The sequence below is a fragment of the Panthera tigris genome, chromosome B3, assembly GCF_018350195.1.
Source record: "Panthera tigris isolate Pti1 chromosome B3, P.tigris_Pti1_mat1.1, whole genome shotgun sequence".
NCBI classification, from domain to species: domain Eukaryota; kingdom Metazoa; phylum Chordata; class Mammalia; order Carnivora; family Felidae; genus Panthera; species Panthera tigris.
Genome location: NC_056665.1, coordinates 90,907,614 through 90,925,635, shown reverse-complemented (window position 1 = coordinate 90,925,635; position 18,022 = coordinate 90,907,614). Strand labels below are relative to the sequence as shown.

The following is an 18,022-nucleotide window of genomic DNA, read 5'->3' as shown; positions in this document are numbered from 1 at the left end:
TTTACTCAAAGGAAATACACTTGATCTTAGACAAAAGGCCGAGAAGCGATCTCCTCAAAGGAAATAAACTTAAGGTAACAGCCCTCCCTCTAGAAGAAGTCCTGTTCTTTTGAGAAACTGAAAAGTGCTCAAGTGTGTCTAGAGTGCTAATCAGGATATAAGAGGAGGATATTCAGAGATTGGTAAAAGCTAGATACAGAAAGTTGTCATTCATATTTATAATATAGAAGTAGCAAGAGCAACAAAAAAATGTTGGCTTAAAATTTTGTTGGCTGAAAGTCAGAAAACCTAGAGATGACTGGTGTAGGGGTGGGGGACAAGAAGTTTAAAGATTTGGTATATAGATTTTGGAAGTTATGTCCAAGTTCAAATATGTTCCAAGAATTCTCTACTTCAGGGGCACCTGGGTAGCTCAGTTGGTTAAGCGCCTGATTCTTGACTTTGGCTCCAGCCATGATCTCATGGTTCATGAGTTCAAGCCCCATGTCAGGCTCTGTTCTGACAGTGCAGAGCCTGCTTGGGATTGTCTCTCTACTCTCTCTGTTCCTCTCTCTTTCTCTGTTAAAATAAATAAACTTTAAAAATTTCTGTTCAAATTCTCAAAAGGTATGAAAAAACTGAGATTCTGTTAATCATGAGACAACTTATTGTTTACCTTTTATATAGCCAGAATTGTTACAAGTTTTGTTTGTTTTAGTGCAGCATGTTCATCTCTTCATGTAAGGCTTGAGACAATGAAGAATCTGGTGAGAGTAATACATTATGTTCTTGGTGAGAATGCCTTATGATTTTTTTTCTATTCTTAATTACATCATTATAAATTATTAGAACAGAAAAACTTTAGATAACATCTAATGCAAACCACTAATTTTATAGATGAAAAATAAGGTTTGGAGAATTCACGGGAATTTACTTTACTTAGTGACAATGAGATATTGAATTTAGAATTAAACACCTGAATCCTAGCTAGTGATTGTTCCTGAAGGCCCAAAAGTTTAGTGGTACTCTCATCTAGATTTTAAATAAATAGTAAAAGGATGTAATAGTCATATTCTTTCAAACAAGACTTTTTAGCTTATAAACAAATGACATACATGTATTCCTAAGTACACACATACTACTTCATGTAAGAATAATGATCCTATTTTGAAGGAATTGTGTTGGAATTTGTTGAATAATGTTAATTATTCAATCACGTAATTAAATCAAAACACTTGACACATGCACCCCGATATTTATAGCAGTGCTATTAACAATAGCCAAATTATGGAAAGAGCCAAAATATCCATCCACTGAAGAATGGATAAAGAAGAAGTGGTATGTATATACAATAGAATAGTACTCACCCATCAAAAAGAATGAAATCTTGCCATTTGCAATGATGTGAATGAAGCTAGAGTATTACACTAACGAAATAAGTTAGAGAAAGACAAACACTATATGATTTTACTCATATGTGGAATCTAAGAAACACAGCTGATGAACATAGGGGAAGGGGAGGAAAAATAAGATAAAAACAGAGAGGGAGACAAACCGTAAGAGACACTTAAATACCAAAAACAAAAACAAAACAAAACAAAACAAAAAACAAAAAAACCTGAGGGTTACCGAAGGGGAGGTTGGAGGGATGGGCTAAATGGGTGATGGGCATTAAGGAAGACACTTGTAATAAGTGCTGTGTGTTGTATATAAGTGATGAATCACTAAATTTTACTTCTGAAACTAATATTACACTCTATGTTAACTAACTAGAATTTAAATAAAAACTTTAAACATCAAAAAACAACCCTTTATTGTATTTTAATATCAATACTGATGTACCTTGGATCAAATAAAAATATCTCATGCAAATTGTCAGTGTAAATAACAAAACATATACTTTATAGAGAAATGGCATTGGACTTTTTTCAAATGCATATTAATGGAATAAAAGGGTAACTTTTACATTAGATTCTCTATTTCAATGAGGAATAATGTTCTAAGAAGTATAGCAGTACAGGGACTAGTACAGGGACTAATAGCAGGACCTATGCTAGCATAGGGCCTTTTAGCAAGATAATGGTGAATACCATATGAGTGTATCCATTCATTTGCATGTCATTTATGCTGATTCTAGTGACATAAAAATACATTAAAGTAAATTTACATTCCTTTTATCTACTGCATTTTGTCTGTACAACTGGTAAAGTTTTAAGGAATTTTATGAACTATGATTTAGCATTTGTGAAGCGAAACATACCTCCTCACATAGAAATTTTGGAGTATAATTTAGTACTATATATCAAAAGCTGTAACAATGTTAATGCATTTTGAACTAGATATTCACCTTGTAAGAATTAAATAAAAAATATGTATACACAGAGGTATGGATTCATCAAAACAGTAAGAAGGAATGTCACTTAGTTAACATTAAATCCCAAGCCTTTTCCTAAATTCATTAACATTTCTGATTATCTGATTATATTTTTTGATTAAATAGATAGAATTGACCTCATTTTGTAATATTCTGTATCACATAAGCACTTATCACTATAATGGTTTTCCTTCTCCTGTGACTCAACTAATTAAAAACCCATGGTTGAGAATCTTTTCTGAGGCTGATAGATGAGCACCATAGGATGAATACTATTATACACAAAATCTGTGTGTACATGCAAATGGAATTGATAGAGATTTCTGACTTCAAGATTAAAAACATTAAATTACTCTTAACATAAGTATTGCTAAATTTATTTTTTTTAATTTTTTTAACATTTATTTATTTTTGAGAGACAGAGACAGAACACAAGCAGGGGAGGGGGAGAGAGAGGGAGATACAGAATCTGAAGTATGCTCCAGGCTCTAAGCTATCAGCACAGAGTCTGATGAGGAACCGTGAAATCATGACCTGAACCGAAGTCAGACACTTAACCGACTGAGCCACCCAGGCACTGAAAAGTATTGCTAAATTTAAATGATGTAAGAGCTTTTAACCTTGGAGCACATTTGGCTCAAAGTATAGTTCAAGTCCATCATTCCTTATTAACAATATGTCTGCATTTTCATTGTAGAAACTGGTGTTTTGAAGTTCTGCACCATTATTTCATACTATCTATTTTTGTCTTCAAATCTGTTAATAATTATAAAAATGCCCATACTACCACAAATGAACTGTAGACTCAGTGTAATTCCTGTCAAAATTCCAATGGCATTTTTTTCAGAAATAGAAAAAAAAAAGGCTCTAAAATTTGTAGGAAACTACAAAAGATCCTGAATATTCAAAACAATCTTGAAAAGGGAAAACAAATGAAACTGGAGACATCACCCTCCTGATTTCAAGCTACATTAAAAAGCTATAGTAATTAAAATAGTATGGTACTGATATAAAAACAGGCACATAGACTAATGAATCAGAATAGAGAGCCCAGACACTAATTCACACTTATCAATCAACTAATTTTTGACAAAGGCACAAAGACTACACAATGGGGAAACAATAATTTCGTCACAAAATGATGCTGGGAAAACTGGATATTTACATGTAAAAAAATGAGAGTGGACCTCTATCATACATTAGTCATAAAAAATTAACTTGAAGTGGATCAAACAAATGTAATACTTGAAACTATAAAAATTCTAGAAGAAAACATAGGCGAAATATCCTTGGCAATGATTTCTTGGATAAGACACTGAAAGCACAGCAATGAAACCTAAAGGAAACAAGAGGGATCTGTTTAAACTGAAGAGCTTCTGCACAACAAAGGAAATATTCCATAAATTGAAAAGGCATCCTACAGAATAAGAGGAAATATTTGAAAACCATATATCTGATAAGGAGTTAATTTCATATAAATATTTATACAACTCAATAGCAAAAAAAAAAAAAGTAATCTAATTAAAAATGGACAAAAGTCCTGAAAAGACGTTTTTCCAAAGAAAACATACAGATGGCCAGAGGTACATGAAAAGATGTTCGACATCACTAATCATCAAGGAAATGCAATTCAAAATCATCATGAGGTATTACTGCACACCTGTTAGGATGGCTATTATCAAAATTATAAGAGATAATACATGTTGGAGAGGATGTGAGAAAAGATAACCATTATATACTGTTGGTGGGAATGTAAATTAGTATATCCACTGCAGCCATTATGTAAAAGAGTATGACTATTCCTCAAGAAATTAAAAATAGAACTATCAAATGATCCAGTAATTATACTCCTGCATATATATCTTAAAGAAATGAATAACTATAATTGTTATGATTATATATATATAATTATATAATACATATATTATATATATATAATATATATAATAATATATTTATAATATATTATATATATTAATATTAATAATTATAATTAATAATTATAAATAATAATAATAAATTGATAATATTATAATATAATATTATATATATAATATTATCTATATTATATAATATATAAAATATATAAAATATTATAATATTATAATATTAATAATAATATTAATATATATTATATAACATAATAATATAATATATATAATAATATTATATATATAATCATAACAATTATATATTATATATTATTCAGACATAAAAAAACAAATATTGCCATTTGCAACAAATAGATCAACAGTGAACACAGATGGCATTATTCTAAGTCATATAAGTCAGAGATAGACAAATACTGTATGGTTTCACTTATATATAAAATCTAAAAGAAAAAAATAATTGTAAAATATTTCTATTATTTCCCTCCATTATATAATTGGGGCCCATGATAAAGGAGATGGTATAGAACAAAAGTGATTTTCAGTTTATATATTACCATCTTTAAAACAGACTATTGGAAGAAGAGCACCTTCAAATATGGCTAATAATTTCTCATCCCTGTCTGAGCATGCCTCTACTCCCGTCAAAAGGTAGAGTATATATCCTCTTCTTTTAAATAATGACTGGTTTTATTACATACTCTTTCCAATAGAAAATGACAGAAGTTATTTTTCTTAGACTTCTGAGCCTACCTATGTCTTAAGAAAACTTCTGGGTCACATTTCACCCTTGTGGAACCCCGGGCCACTGTGTAAGAATTCTGCCTGCTCTGCTGTGGTGTTCTGGCTAGATCCCAGCATTTCTAGGTACCCCAGATGGGGCTCTAGAAAGAATAAAGTCATCTTAAATGTTCCAGCTCCAGTCAATCTCTCAGCTAAATTTAGCCACATAAATAACCCCAAGTGACACCATGTGGATTGAGCCTAGTTAAGCAGTCAAGGGTTAACCATACCTAAGAAAGGCTTTGTCTTTGCCCTGGCTCCTGGAAGGTAACTCTAAACCTTTGAAACCTCCTGCCTGATAATCATACCTTTGTTATCCTGGGGGCCTTTGGTCATGCTAGACAGTCCATGTTAACAACATGATTTGTGATAGAGGCCCAAAGTATGGGCCATGGGGTACTAGGAAGTTTCTGTAAGGGCTGGAGACTAAGGCTATCCATGCAGGTGGTCAGTCATGTTCACACAATCACTTCCCTGTAAAAAATTCTAGTCCTAAGGTTCAAGAGAGCTTCCCTGGTTTTCAATGCTCTATGCGTATTGTCACACATTGTTGACAGAAAACGAGGCACTATCCGTATGGCTCCACTGGAAAAGCACAATGGGAAACTAACTCTGCCTGAAGTCTCCTAGACCCTACATGTATGTTACTTCCCTTGGCTGACTTTAATCTCTATCATTTCACTGTAATAAACCATAACTGTGAGAATAACATTTTTACTGACCTTGGTGGGTCCTTCTAATGAATTATTGAAGCGAAGGCTGGTCTTGGGTGCCCCTGCAGTTGTATTTAGTATCAGAAGTGAGCATGATCTTGGAGACCCCTGAACTTCCAGTTGATGACAAAAGTGAGTCTTGGGGACCCGTGAACCATGCACCAGCCAACCCACAGGGATATGAGTAAGAATAAGTTTAAGTCATTCAGTTTGTTGCAACTTGTTACACATCAATAGATAGCCAAAACACAATTTAAATAAATTCTTTAATTTCCAAGATAACTGAACTAAGATTATTCAAGTAGAAACCAAACATATGCTCATCAGGATAGATCCATTTTTCTTTCTTAGATATGTTAATGTGGCACATATTGCCTATAATATTTATTGAACTATACATATTTGAAATTCATCATGCTTAGTTTATTTTTATTTTTTTTGTTTTACTTACTTCCTATGTGTAATAGTGTGTGTATATGTGTATGTGTGCCATGCTTGACTTTGCATGTTATTACTTTTTAGCTAATTAAAAGGAGATGAATAAGATGTATCTTATAAAGTTTTAAAATGAGCATATATAATAGCTTAAATAAAATTACAGAAATTTAGAAGAAAAATATAAGAAATAATGTAATTGAATCACTTTATTTTTAGTTGAGAAGGTTAAAAGATGTAAAGTATAAGTGATTTACCTTAGGTCACAACTTCTACCTCACAGAGCCAGAAACCAAATCCAGTTTGCCTGAATATAACGTTTTCTCCACCGTTCCATGCTGCAGGTTAACATAATTTCATAGCAAAGTAAAAATATATTTTAAATAACTAATAAAAAAACCCATAGACATTGTTAAGGTAGGTAGTTAACTACCTCAGAGTTAAATGAGGCACTAAACAAATTGGATATCTGACAACCTGAGATCAATGTTCTACCACAATCCATGCTACTACTACTACTAGAGTGACTTTTCCCAGTTATGAAATATGAAAAATGAGTAACTCTTTTGTCTAGCAACTAACATGTTTTGTAAGTATTATCAAATGAGAAAAATCACACGGATTGGGGCGCCTGGGTGGCTCAGTCAGTTGAGCATGGGACTTTGGCTCAGGTCATGATCTCACAGCTCCTGAGTTTGAGTCCTGCATTGGGCTTGCAGCTGTCAGTGAAAGCCTGCTTCTGATCTGGGTATATTTGTTAGTACAATGTAGCCTACAAAGATTACCATATAAATTTGTAATGAAAACAACAAACAAACATATTTTAAAAATTATGAGTATTTAATAATATCATATTATTCAAAAGAAAATAGTACCTGCTTATAGATACCAGATAGACTGATTTTGGAGACGGAAGAGGAGATCACGATAAGTAACAAAATTTTTAGTAAATATACTGTGTACAATAACTTGAGAAGCATATCAAGTGACTACTTAGTACCTCAGGGAGAGAAGTTTGGGAAAAGTTTGTATGTTATTGAATATTGACTGTTGCTTGCTGTGTTTAGCAAGATATTATAAGAAAGATTATTCGTTCAGGCAAGAATCAGTCTGTTTTCAAGCAGAGATGAAACTAAGTTACATCTATAAATGTAAGACTTTTCAGAGTGTGAGAAGCAAACATCTTCCGGATCTAAACAACAGGAAATATGATGGAAACATTTCAGAGCAAAGAAGCTTCATTATGAGTTCTCTGCAAACAACCGGACTTGGCCTTGAGCAAAGCTCTGATTAAGTATGTTGACTTCCCACACCGGCTATTGTTTCACCTGGTTCAAAATGTTCTATTCAATTAAGAAAAGAGAGAGAGTAATAAATCAAAGACAGAAAGTTGATTTAGTACCTTAAGTTCAGGGGGAAAAAGTGTGTGTTATTAGAAACACATGCAATAGAAAGCAATAATAACAGAAACTTACAATTTTTTAAAAATATTCACTTTAAAATAATTTTAGATTTATAGGAGAGTTGTAAAGATAGTCAAGACAGTTCATTTATATTTTTCAAGCAGCTTTCCCTAATGTCAACATCTTATATAGCCACTGCACATTTATTAAAGCTAATAATTTAATATTGATACAGAACTATTACTAAACTATAGATTTTATTTTTAATTTAGCTGGTTTTCATTCCACTAATGTCATTTTTTTCTGTTCTAGGATATAATCAGGTTAACAATTTGTCAGTCTTGCTTTGCTTTTCCTGATCTTTATATATTAGAAATACACCGGTCAGGTATTTTTAGAATGTCCCTCATTTGGGGATAGGCTGATATTTTCTCATTAGCCTGGGGCTATGGATTTGAGGGAAAATATCACACAGGTGAATATCTTTCTCTTTGTATCATGCAAGTGGGAACATAATAGCAACATGAATTATCATGGTGATGTGCAACTTCCCTTAGAGTTAAGGGAACTCCCTGCCAATTTTTTTTTTACTATAAAGTCATTATTTTCTTTCTCATATTCTAATTTATCAGAAGAAAGAGATTGTGTCCACATTACCCTCAGGAAGTAGTGTAAAAAGTTAAGACACATCTCTGAAAAGAAGAATATCAAAGAATTCGTGGACCTATGTTAAACTCATGGTAATTAATATTTTTAGGAATAGTGTGAGGCTATGCAAACACCTTGCTTCTCAAAGTCTCACACATTGATTTTGGAATATGTCAGTGGATCTTGCCTAAGAGCAATGATTACTCAAAGTCCTAATGTTGATTTTCCATTTCCCTCATTATTTCTCTCATCCTTTAGACTTATTCAATAGGAAGATGTGTTCCTTCTTCCCCATTTATTTTACATATATACCATACATACATATTTACCAATTTACATACATATTTACTATACATACAATTTACCAACTTACATACATATTTACCAATATGGATTTATGGATTTGCATATATATTACTCTTTGGGTTATTATACAATACAATAGATACTCATTTGTTCAAACTATGCCAGTTTCTCCATTGGGAGGTCTTTCACTCATCCATCTCCTGTCTTTCTTACATCCTCCTATCCTTTCTTTTATTGCTCTTGTCTTTTTCACCATCACAAGATGCTCCAGACTTATCTTGTATATATGCTTCCCTAGCCTTAGATTTAGCAATTTCTCCCGGGAGAACTGGTTCCTTTTATTGGAGAACAGTATTTACAATCTAAACTGTGGGCCTTAGCTCTGGAAAACAGGGTGTAGATTCCTCAAAAAAAAAATTAAAAATAGAACTACCCTATGACCCAGCAACAGCACTACTAGGAATTTATCCAAGGGATATAGGAGTGCTGATGCATAGGGGCACATGCACCCCAATGTCTATAGCAGTGTTTTCAGCAATAGCTAAATTATGGAAAGAGCCTAAATGTCTATCAAATGATGAATGGATAAAGAAGATGTGGTTTATATATACAATGGAGTACTACTTGGCAATGAGAAAGAATGAAATATGGTCATTTGCAGCAATGCAGGTGGAACTGGATGATATTATGCTAAGTGAAATAAGTCAGTCAGAGAAAGACAGATACCATATGTTTTCACTCATACGTGGAACTTGAGAAACTTAACAGAAGACCATGGGGGAAGGGAAGGGAAAAAAAAGTTATAAACAGAGAGGGAGGGAGGCAAACCATAAGAGACTCTTAAATACAGAGAACAAACTGAGGGTTGATGGGGGGTGGGGAGAGGGGAAAATGGGTGATAGGCAATGAGGAGGGCACTTGTTGGGATGAGCACTGGGTGTCATATGTGAGCGATGAATCACGGGAATCTACCCTCCAAACCAAGAGCACACTGTATTCACTGTATGCTAGCCAATTTGACAATAAACTATATTAAAAAATTAAAAATAAAATAAAATTATTTTTAGAAAAATAAAATATAATTTGGGCCTTAGTATGACCATTGCTACTGGTTGGTCACTACTTTTGATCCCTTCAGTGAAAGCAGTTAAAAAATATACCTATGTATATTGACTCATATATGCACCTATCATGAATAGAATTTATTTGTGTGTATATATACATGTATATATAAATAAATAAATAAATAAATAAATAAATAAATATATACATGCCTGTGTATATGTATGTATTTATATATAAAATGAGTTCATATTGATATTCCAAATATAATTAATTTACATGGTTTTTTCTAGTATTACATCCTTGCTTATTTTTTAAAATTTTTTGATGTTTATTTCTGAGAGAGGGAGAGAGGGGCAGAGCATGGGCAGGGGAGGGGAAGAGAGGGAGACACAGAATCTGAAGCAGGCTCCAGGCTTTGAGCTGTCAGCACAGAGCCTGTGCAGGGCTCAAACTCACAAACATTGAGATCATGACCTGAGCCGAAGTTAGGATGGTTAACCAACTGAGCCACCCAGATGCCCCACCCCTGCTTATTTTATTATAACTGTTTGCTGACTGTGAGAGACTTGATTACCATTTATATAAATACATATACACATACATATTATATACACACACACATATATGTATGTGTGTGTGTGTGTGTATTTGTTCAACTTAGCATACACATAAAATAGACTCAGAATTGCTAATTCATTTACCACAGTGGGCAACAGGTTTATTAGCTAGAGTACAGCATTTACTATAGTTCTATTGTAACTTTATATTTAGAATATATTTTTATATGGCTCTCCAAAATTGCTTATACGGCTCTTTTGTTAGTCCTTTTCAGCAAGGTTACATTATATATTTGTAATATGGTTAGATTCATTTCTACAGTCCATATTCCATAACTTCATCCCCCAATAAACTGGTTGGGGGATTTTATTATATAAATATATATATATATTATATATAATAAAAATATTTTTGTTGTATACATATATGGTTTTTGACACATGCAGAATCATATATGCTTACCACAATGCTATACACACAGCTTTGTCATCCAAAAAATAGACAAGTGCAATCTCTGTCTAGTCAATCCCTCTGCCCTCCCCCATCTCCTGGCAACCTGTTTTCTGTCCCTATAATTTTGTATTTCCCAAAACAGCAAATAAATAAAATAATGTAATATGTAGATTTCTGAGTCTGACTTCTTTTACTTAGCAAAATACATGAGTCATTGTAGTAGGTAATTTTTAAAATTGTTGAGCAACATTTGATTGTAAGTATATACCTCAGTTTATTTAGCCATTCAGCTGATGAAGTACAACTTGTTTACTTCCAATTCTTAGTGGCTGTGATAAAAGCAGTTCTAAATATTCACATCCATGTTTACGTAAAATAAAGTTTGTAGTGCACTTGTGGAAATACCTAGAAGGATTGTAGGTTGGATGGTAAGTGTAACTTTATAAGAAGTTACCTAAGTTTTCAAAAGTGGCTGTGCCATTTTATAGTCCCCACAGCAGGTGGAGTGACTTGTGCTGGTCTTCTGAGGGATGTGCTTGGAGGGTGCATTTGGGAGGGGCTTGGCATAACAGCTCCATTCTTCACTAGCTGGCCCTGCCTAGTTTACTGGGTTGGGTCATTGTGGCATGCATGAGCATGCACAGGAGAGGTGGAAATGGTTTCACCCAGCTCCCAATTCTGTAGCACAGAAACTTTGTGCTCTCACCAACTTGTGATCAAGAACCCCGCCTTTGTCTCAAGCCTCTGTCGACATCCCATCTCTACCCTGTCTCTGTCCAAGCTGTCCATCTGCAAGGCGACACCTCCCTCGTGAGTTTTATCTCAGATGGAGCTGTGTTTCAAAACATCATGCTTCAGAGACCCCTGTGGCTTTGACCTGTGCGACTCTCTTGTCGTGGGTGGGGGAGTGGTATCTCTGCTGAGAAATGGCCAGGTGCCAGCTTCCCTCAGAAAACGTTCATGTGATTGCACAGCAGTAGGGATATAGAGATTGTGAAACAGGAATGTTCTAGTTACTCCACATTCTAACCTAAACTGACTGTCTGCTTATTTGAATACAGCCCTTCTCCTGAGTGGGAACTGGTATCTCATACTATTATTTCTATTTCCTTAATTATTAATAATATTGAGTATATTTCATGTGTTTATTTGCCACCCATTCATCTTCTTTGGTAAAAGTTCTGCTCAGGTCTTTTGCCCTTTTTAAAGCATTTTAAAACTTTATTTTGAAATAATTACAGATACATGAGAAATTGCAAAGATAGGACAGAGTTCTCATGAGCCTTTTATGCAGTGTTACCAAGGTTATAACTAATATAAATATAGTTCAGTGGTACTTTAAATGTAGTTCAATATCAAAACCAAGGAATTAACATTGGCAAAATGTGGGTATATAATTCTATGTCATTTTATAGAATTTAGAGAGTCATGTAATTCACTACTGCACTTAAGATATGAAACTATCAAGGATCTCTTTCAGGCCATTCATTTATAGCTTTTCATTGTTTCTAGCCCCTGGCACCTACTCATCTATTCCTCATTTCTATAATATTGTCATTTCAAGGTTTACACAAATTGAATTAAACATATGTGACCTTTTGAGATTGGTGTTTTAATTTAGCATAATTCACCTAACGTACCTCTTGGTTGTTACATTTATCAATAACTCAGTCCTTTTAATTGATGACACTGGGATAATTTGTAAATTTTTACCAACTCTTCTCTATCTGTCCTCTGATGTTCAGTTTACATAAAATCTCATGATCAGTTCCCACAACAACTCTATTTATTATGGTTTATTTTTGTCCTCATGGTATAGATAAAAAATGAATTTTAGAGAAGCTGAAAAAAATAATTGCTGAATTATATTCCATAATATACATATATCACACCTTGCTTAATTTTTTTCTAATGTTTATTTACTTTCGAGAGAGACAGACGGACAGACAGACAACATGAACAGGGGAGAGGCAGAGAGAGAGGTAGACAAGAGTCCAAAGCAGGCTCTAGGCTCTCAGCTGACAGCACAGAGCCCAATGTGGGGCTTGAACACAGCAATTTATTATATGTCATTTGTATACAACCGTGGATTCAATTTTCTCATATTATCTTAAAGACTTTTGGATTTAATTTTAGAATAGACATCCTTCTTTTATTGTCACGGTTTGGTCTGATTTTGATACCAGGTATTGCTGGCCTCAAAATGAGTTGAGAAGCTTTTTATTCTCTTCTATATTTTGAAAGAGATGGTGCTAAATTGCTGTTAATTCTTCTCTAAATGTTTGGAAGGCTTTTGTAGTGAAGTTATCTGATATTTGTTTTACAGTAAATTTTTATTTTTTTTTATTTTTTAAAAAAAAATTTTTTTAATGTTTATTTATTTTTGAGACAGAGAAAGACAGAGCATGAATGGGGGAGGGGCAGAGAGAGAGGGAGACACAGAATCGGAAGCAGGCTCCAGGCTCTGAACCATGAGCCCAGAGCCCGACGCGGGGCTCGAAGTCACGGACCGCGAGATCGTGACCTGAGCTGAAGTCTGACGCTCAACCGACTGAGCCACCCAGGCTCCCCTACAGTAAATTTTTAATTACAAATTGTATTTAATGGGGTTATAGGACAATTTGGATTATCTATTGAATTTTGATTTAGTTTGCTAGCTTGCAGTTTTGAAGGAATTGACCCATTTCTTCTAAATTGTCGAATTTGTGAGCAAAAAGGTTGTACCTACTATTACCTTATTATCTTTTTAATAACTGCAGTGTCTTCAGTTCTGTAGGAATGATCTTCTGTCAATTCTAATATTCATGATTTATTTCCTTATCTTCATTTTTGTCTTTTTTAGTCTCTTCACCATTTTGTACTTCCAGTTCTCATTTCTGTCTTTATCTTTTTTGGTCATTGGGCCTTATTTAAAATTTTCTCTACACATGGCTAAGTCCTCCTCACCTCCACCGTCCCCCTCCTCCAAACCCCCGCCTTTGAGCTATTCTCTAGAGGGAATCTTTTTTCTTGCAATTTTCCTTGTTGTTCCCGTTATTATTTTTACCCGATTCTCCTTGCTCTGGTGGTAGGGGTTGGGAAATGGAATATTCTCTGATATTCTGACCAAAAAATCAGTCTTAAGTAGGTACTCTAAGCCTGTTTCCTGTGAGTACAGACTTCATAAGGGATCCTGTCTATATGAGTTTACCATAGCAACTGCGGCAAAACACCACCAAATGAGTGGTTTAAAGCACCACAAACTCCACTTATTTCTTATTCTAAAGTTCAGAAATCTGTACCTGCTAACTCATTGGTGTGACTGTATTCTTTCTACAGGACTCAGGGGAAAATCCAGTTCTTCAACTTTTCTATTTCCTAGAGGAATTTCTTGGTTGCTTCTTCCACCTTCAACATTCATCATTCTCACTCCTGGTTCTGTTATCATAGCTCCTTATTCTGACTTTTGTACTTAAAGAATTTAATTAAGTATATATCACAATCATATGGTATGCTGGAATATCTAGAGAAATTGGCCACAAAAATTTATTTAAAAAATGGTGGGTATTTCTGTATTAGTTTCCTGGTGCTACTATTAAAAAATATCACAAATTTAAGGGCTTAAAACAACATAAATTTATAATGTTATAGTTCTGGGGATGATATTTCAAAATGGATCCTGTGGGCTAAAATCAAAGTAGGGATGCCTGGGTGGCTCAGTCGGTTGAGCGTCCGACTTTGGCTCAGGTCATGATCTCACCGTCTGTGAGTTCGAGCCCCATGTCAGGCTCTGTGCTGACAGCTCAGAGCCTGGAGTCTGCTTCAGATTCTGTGTCTCCCCCTCTCTCTGCCCCTCCCCTGCTCATGCTCTCTCTCTGTCTCAAAAATAAATAAAAAAAATTTTTTTTAATTGAAAAAATAAAATCAAAGTATCAAGAGTGTTGTGTTCTGTTCCTTTTGAATATGACAGGGGAATTCTTTACCTTTTGTAGGTACTAAAGGTCTTCTGCATTCCTTAGCTTGTAGATCCTTCCTCCATCTTCATAGTGCACTATTTTATCCTTTAGTCATGTCATTGAATCTTTGTCTGACTTTGAGTCTCCTACTCTTTTGTTAAAAGGATCTTTGCAATTACACATGGCCTATCCAGAGAGTGCAAGATAATATTCATATTGCAAGATTAATTTAATTACATTGTCAATTACATGATATGCTACCATTTAAGGTAACATATAACAGTGTCTGGGATTAGGATGTGGACAATGTTGAGGCCATTATATAGCCTACTATGGTGCTCTTCCTCCAGATACAATACCAGAACTAACATATATTCATGCTTTTCCATAGGTTATAGCTACTTTCTTTTCCTGTTCCTGTCCTTTCTTGCAGCTGCAGTGAGTTTCCAAAAGTGTCCTCAGGCTATAATTCTATTTCCATTGATTACCTATATTATGTATTTCTTTCTTTTTCTTTTTTCTTTTTTTTTAACTTAGGGGAAATATGTAACATAGGTTTGGGCAGAATTTGCTTGTTGTTGTCAGTCCTCTCCCTCAGCTGTAGTAAGGAATCACTTATACCGTCAGGAAGCTATTTTTTTACTTGCTTTTTCCCCCTGGAGATTTAAATTTTAGTTTCATATGGAGGAGTTGTTTTGGATGGAATACTGTCAATAGCTTCTGTTCCCTTTTCTCAACCAATATCATGGTAGGCACTACTCAGATTTCTCCTCACCCTTTGCTATGAGTAGATGGTGAGCTTCCCTGATGGAAAAGGCTAGAAAAGGGTAACAATTCCCCTATACTCATGCCCTGCAGAAGTTTTACACTTTTAGTTTTGTCCTTAGCAATTTTTAAAAAAAATGTCTAGCTAAACCTTCTAAGAGGGTTATATGGTGTTCTACAATGTTTGACCCATGTAGGAAAATGCTTCACTCTGTTTCTCCCTATATGTGCTTGTCTGCCTTTAATTTTCAGTTAGCTTGTTTGCCCCATGACTGAAGTTCTCTAAGGGGTTCAAGATTATTCTTTAATTTGACCCTTTTATAGCTTTTTCCCCTGTTTGTTTCAAGAGTGGGAATAATGGTCTCTCAAGGTCTCTATCTCTCTGACGTCAACCCACAATAATATATTTTCACTTATAAAGATTTTTTTTCAAAAACAAATGAGGTGTAAAATAACAACAACAAACATAATTTTTAAAACAACACTGGAGCCTCTCAAATTTGACCCAGAATAAAAGTGGACTGTGAAATCTGTATATTTGTATAGCCCCAGAGATGTGTAATCCCTGGTGACCATGTTATGTGTAGCTATAAAAGTTCATGTACAAGAAAATTTCATTGAGAAAAAGATTTATGTTATATGACCTTTTCTGATCAAGTGTTCCTTAGTTCTGTCCTTGGTGGATGGGAAATGGGAGGGCAAAGAGCTTAATTTCTTTATTTCAGGATATCCAATTGAATGTATACTTACCAACTTTATAAAGTGACATATAATTGTAAACTGCTATATTTATCTAAGAATTACATAATTTCCAACAACAATAACAACTAAGAAATAGATTCATGTTGAAATCAGGAGTATCCTCCACTGTAATGCAAAGACTCTTCATAATTGTTTACCAACATTATTTCACAATTGCTATGCATTTCTCAGTTGATGAAATTTTTCTTGGAGATTTACTGTCACTGTTATGATCATTGTTTAGAGGTTATATGTGTGTGTGTGTGTGTGTGTGTGTGTGTGTGTGTGTGTACGTGTATATATATGTATATAACCCAGTATAAGGAAATTGTCCCTGAATTTACAGATAAATTCCTGAATATTACTAACAGTTTTGAAAGTCTTGACTGTCTGTTCCAAACTTTCTACTATACTGCTGAGCTCTACCATGTTGTAGCACTGTGTAGACATTGGAATCTTTGTGGAAAATTCCATAGCAGTTTTCTTCTGTGACTCCTGTGTCACACTCCAAGCATGAAGAGCTCAGGAGTTGGCTTGGACTCAAGGGACATTCCATGCATATATTTGTAATTCCTTTTTGGCGCCCCACTCTGTTACCCACTCTCAAATGCCCTTGTTAACACCAATCTTTGATTTCTGCTTCTTTCTTTCCAAATACTTTTTTTTTCCTTAATTGTGCCTAGAATCTATTTCTCTGCTATAAGATTTTGATAATACCTTGCAAGAGTGAGCTAAATTGAATGTGGAGTTAATTTCCTGTGCTTATTTTTCTCATGAAGATTATGTGACATTATGTGGAATGTCTCAAAAGAGTCTTTGTATATAATTCTTTGGCTGTTATATTTGTTTACTATATTGAGCTACTCCATCATAACTGGAAAAGTACATGAATGAATTTTTAAAAGAATTGGACAGCTGCATGCAAAAGAATGAAACTAGACCACTTTCTTAGACCATAGACGAAAGTAAACTCAAAATAGACTAAGACTTAAATGTGAGACCTGAAACCATAGAACTTCTAAATAAAAACAGACATTAAACTCTTGGACATTGTCTAACAATATTTTTATGGATATGTCTCCTCAGGCAAGAAAAAAAAAAGCAAAAGTAAACTAAAAAGACTATACCAAAATAAGAATTTTCCACAGTAAAGAAAACCATCAACAAAATGAAAAGGCACCCTACTAAATGGAAGAAGATACTTGCAACACATACATCTGATAGGGGTTAACATCCAAAATATATAAATAACTCACATAGCTCAACACCAACAAAAAATCAATGCAATTAAAAAATGGGCAAATGACCTAGACAGATATTTTTCCACAGAAGACAGGCAGATGGCCAATAGGCACATGAAAAGATGCTCAACATCATTCATCATCAGGGAAATGCAAATCAAATCCACAATGAGATGTCACTTCACATGTGTCAGAATGGCCACCTCAAAAAGAGAAGAAACATCAAGTGTTGGTGAGGATGTGGAAAAAACAGGAACACTTGTGCACTGTTAACTGGAATGCAAATTGGTACAGCTACTGTGGAAAACATTATGGAGGTTCCTCAAAAAATAAAGTGTAGAAATATCATATGATCTGGTAATTCCAATTCTTGGCATTTACCAGAAGAAAATAAAAATGTTAATTTGAAAAGATAGACATACCTCTACATTTATTGCAGTATTATTTACAATAGTCAAGATACAGAAGTAATTTAAACATCCATTGATAGATGAATGGAGAAGGAAGATGTGGTGTATATATACAATAGAAAATTACTCAGCCATAATATAATATGCAATTTTGCCATCTGTGACAACATAGATGGATCTAGAGGTTATAATGCTAAGTGAAATAAGTCAGATAGAGAATGATGACACCATATGATTTTACTTGTATGTGGACTCTAAAAAGACAAACAATACAAAACAGAAACAGACTCATAAAAACGGAGAACTGATAGTTGCCAGAAGGGA

At 34.1% G+C, this 18,022-nt stretch overlaps 1 long non-coding RNA gene across 1 annotated transcript in view; it reads right to left on the bottom strand.

Annotated features, from left to right (window-relative positions):
- Positions 1-18,022, bottom strand: part of LOC122239262 — a 78,104-nt gene that overhangs the window by 2,718 nt on the left and 57,364 nt on the right. The window contains exon 2 of the long non-coding RNA XR_006218210.1: positions 656-743. This is a non-coding gene — a long non-coding RNA (uncharacterized LOC122239262). The remainder of the gene's footprint in view (positions 1-655; positions 744-18,022) is intronic.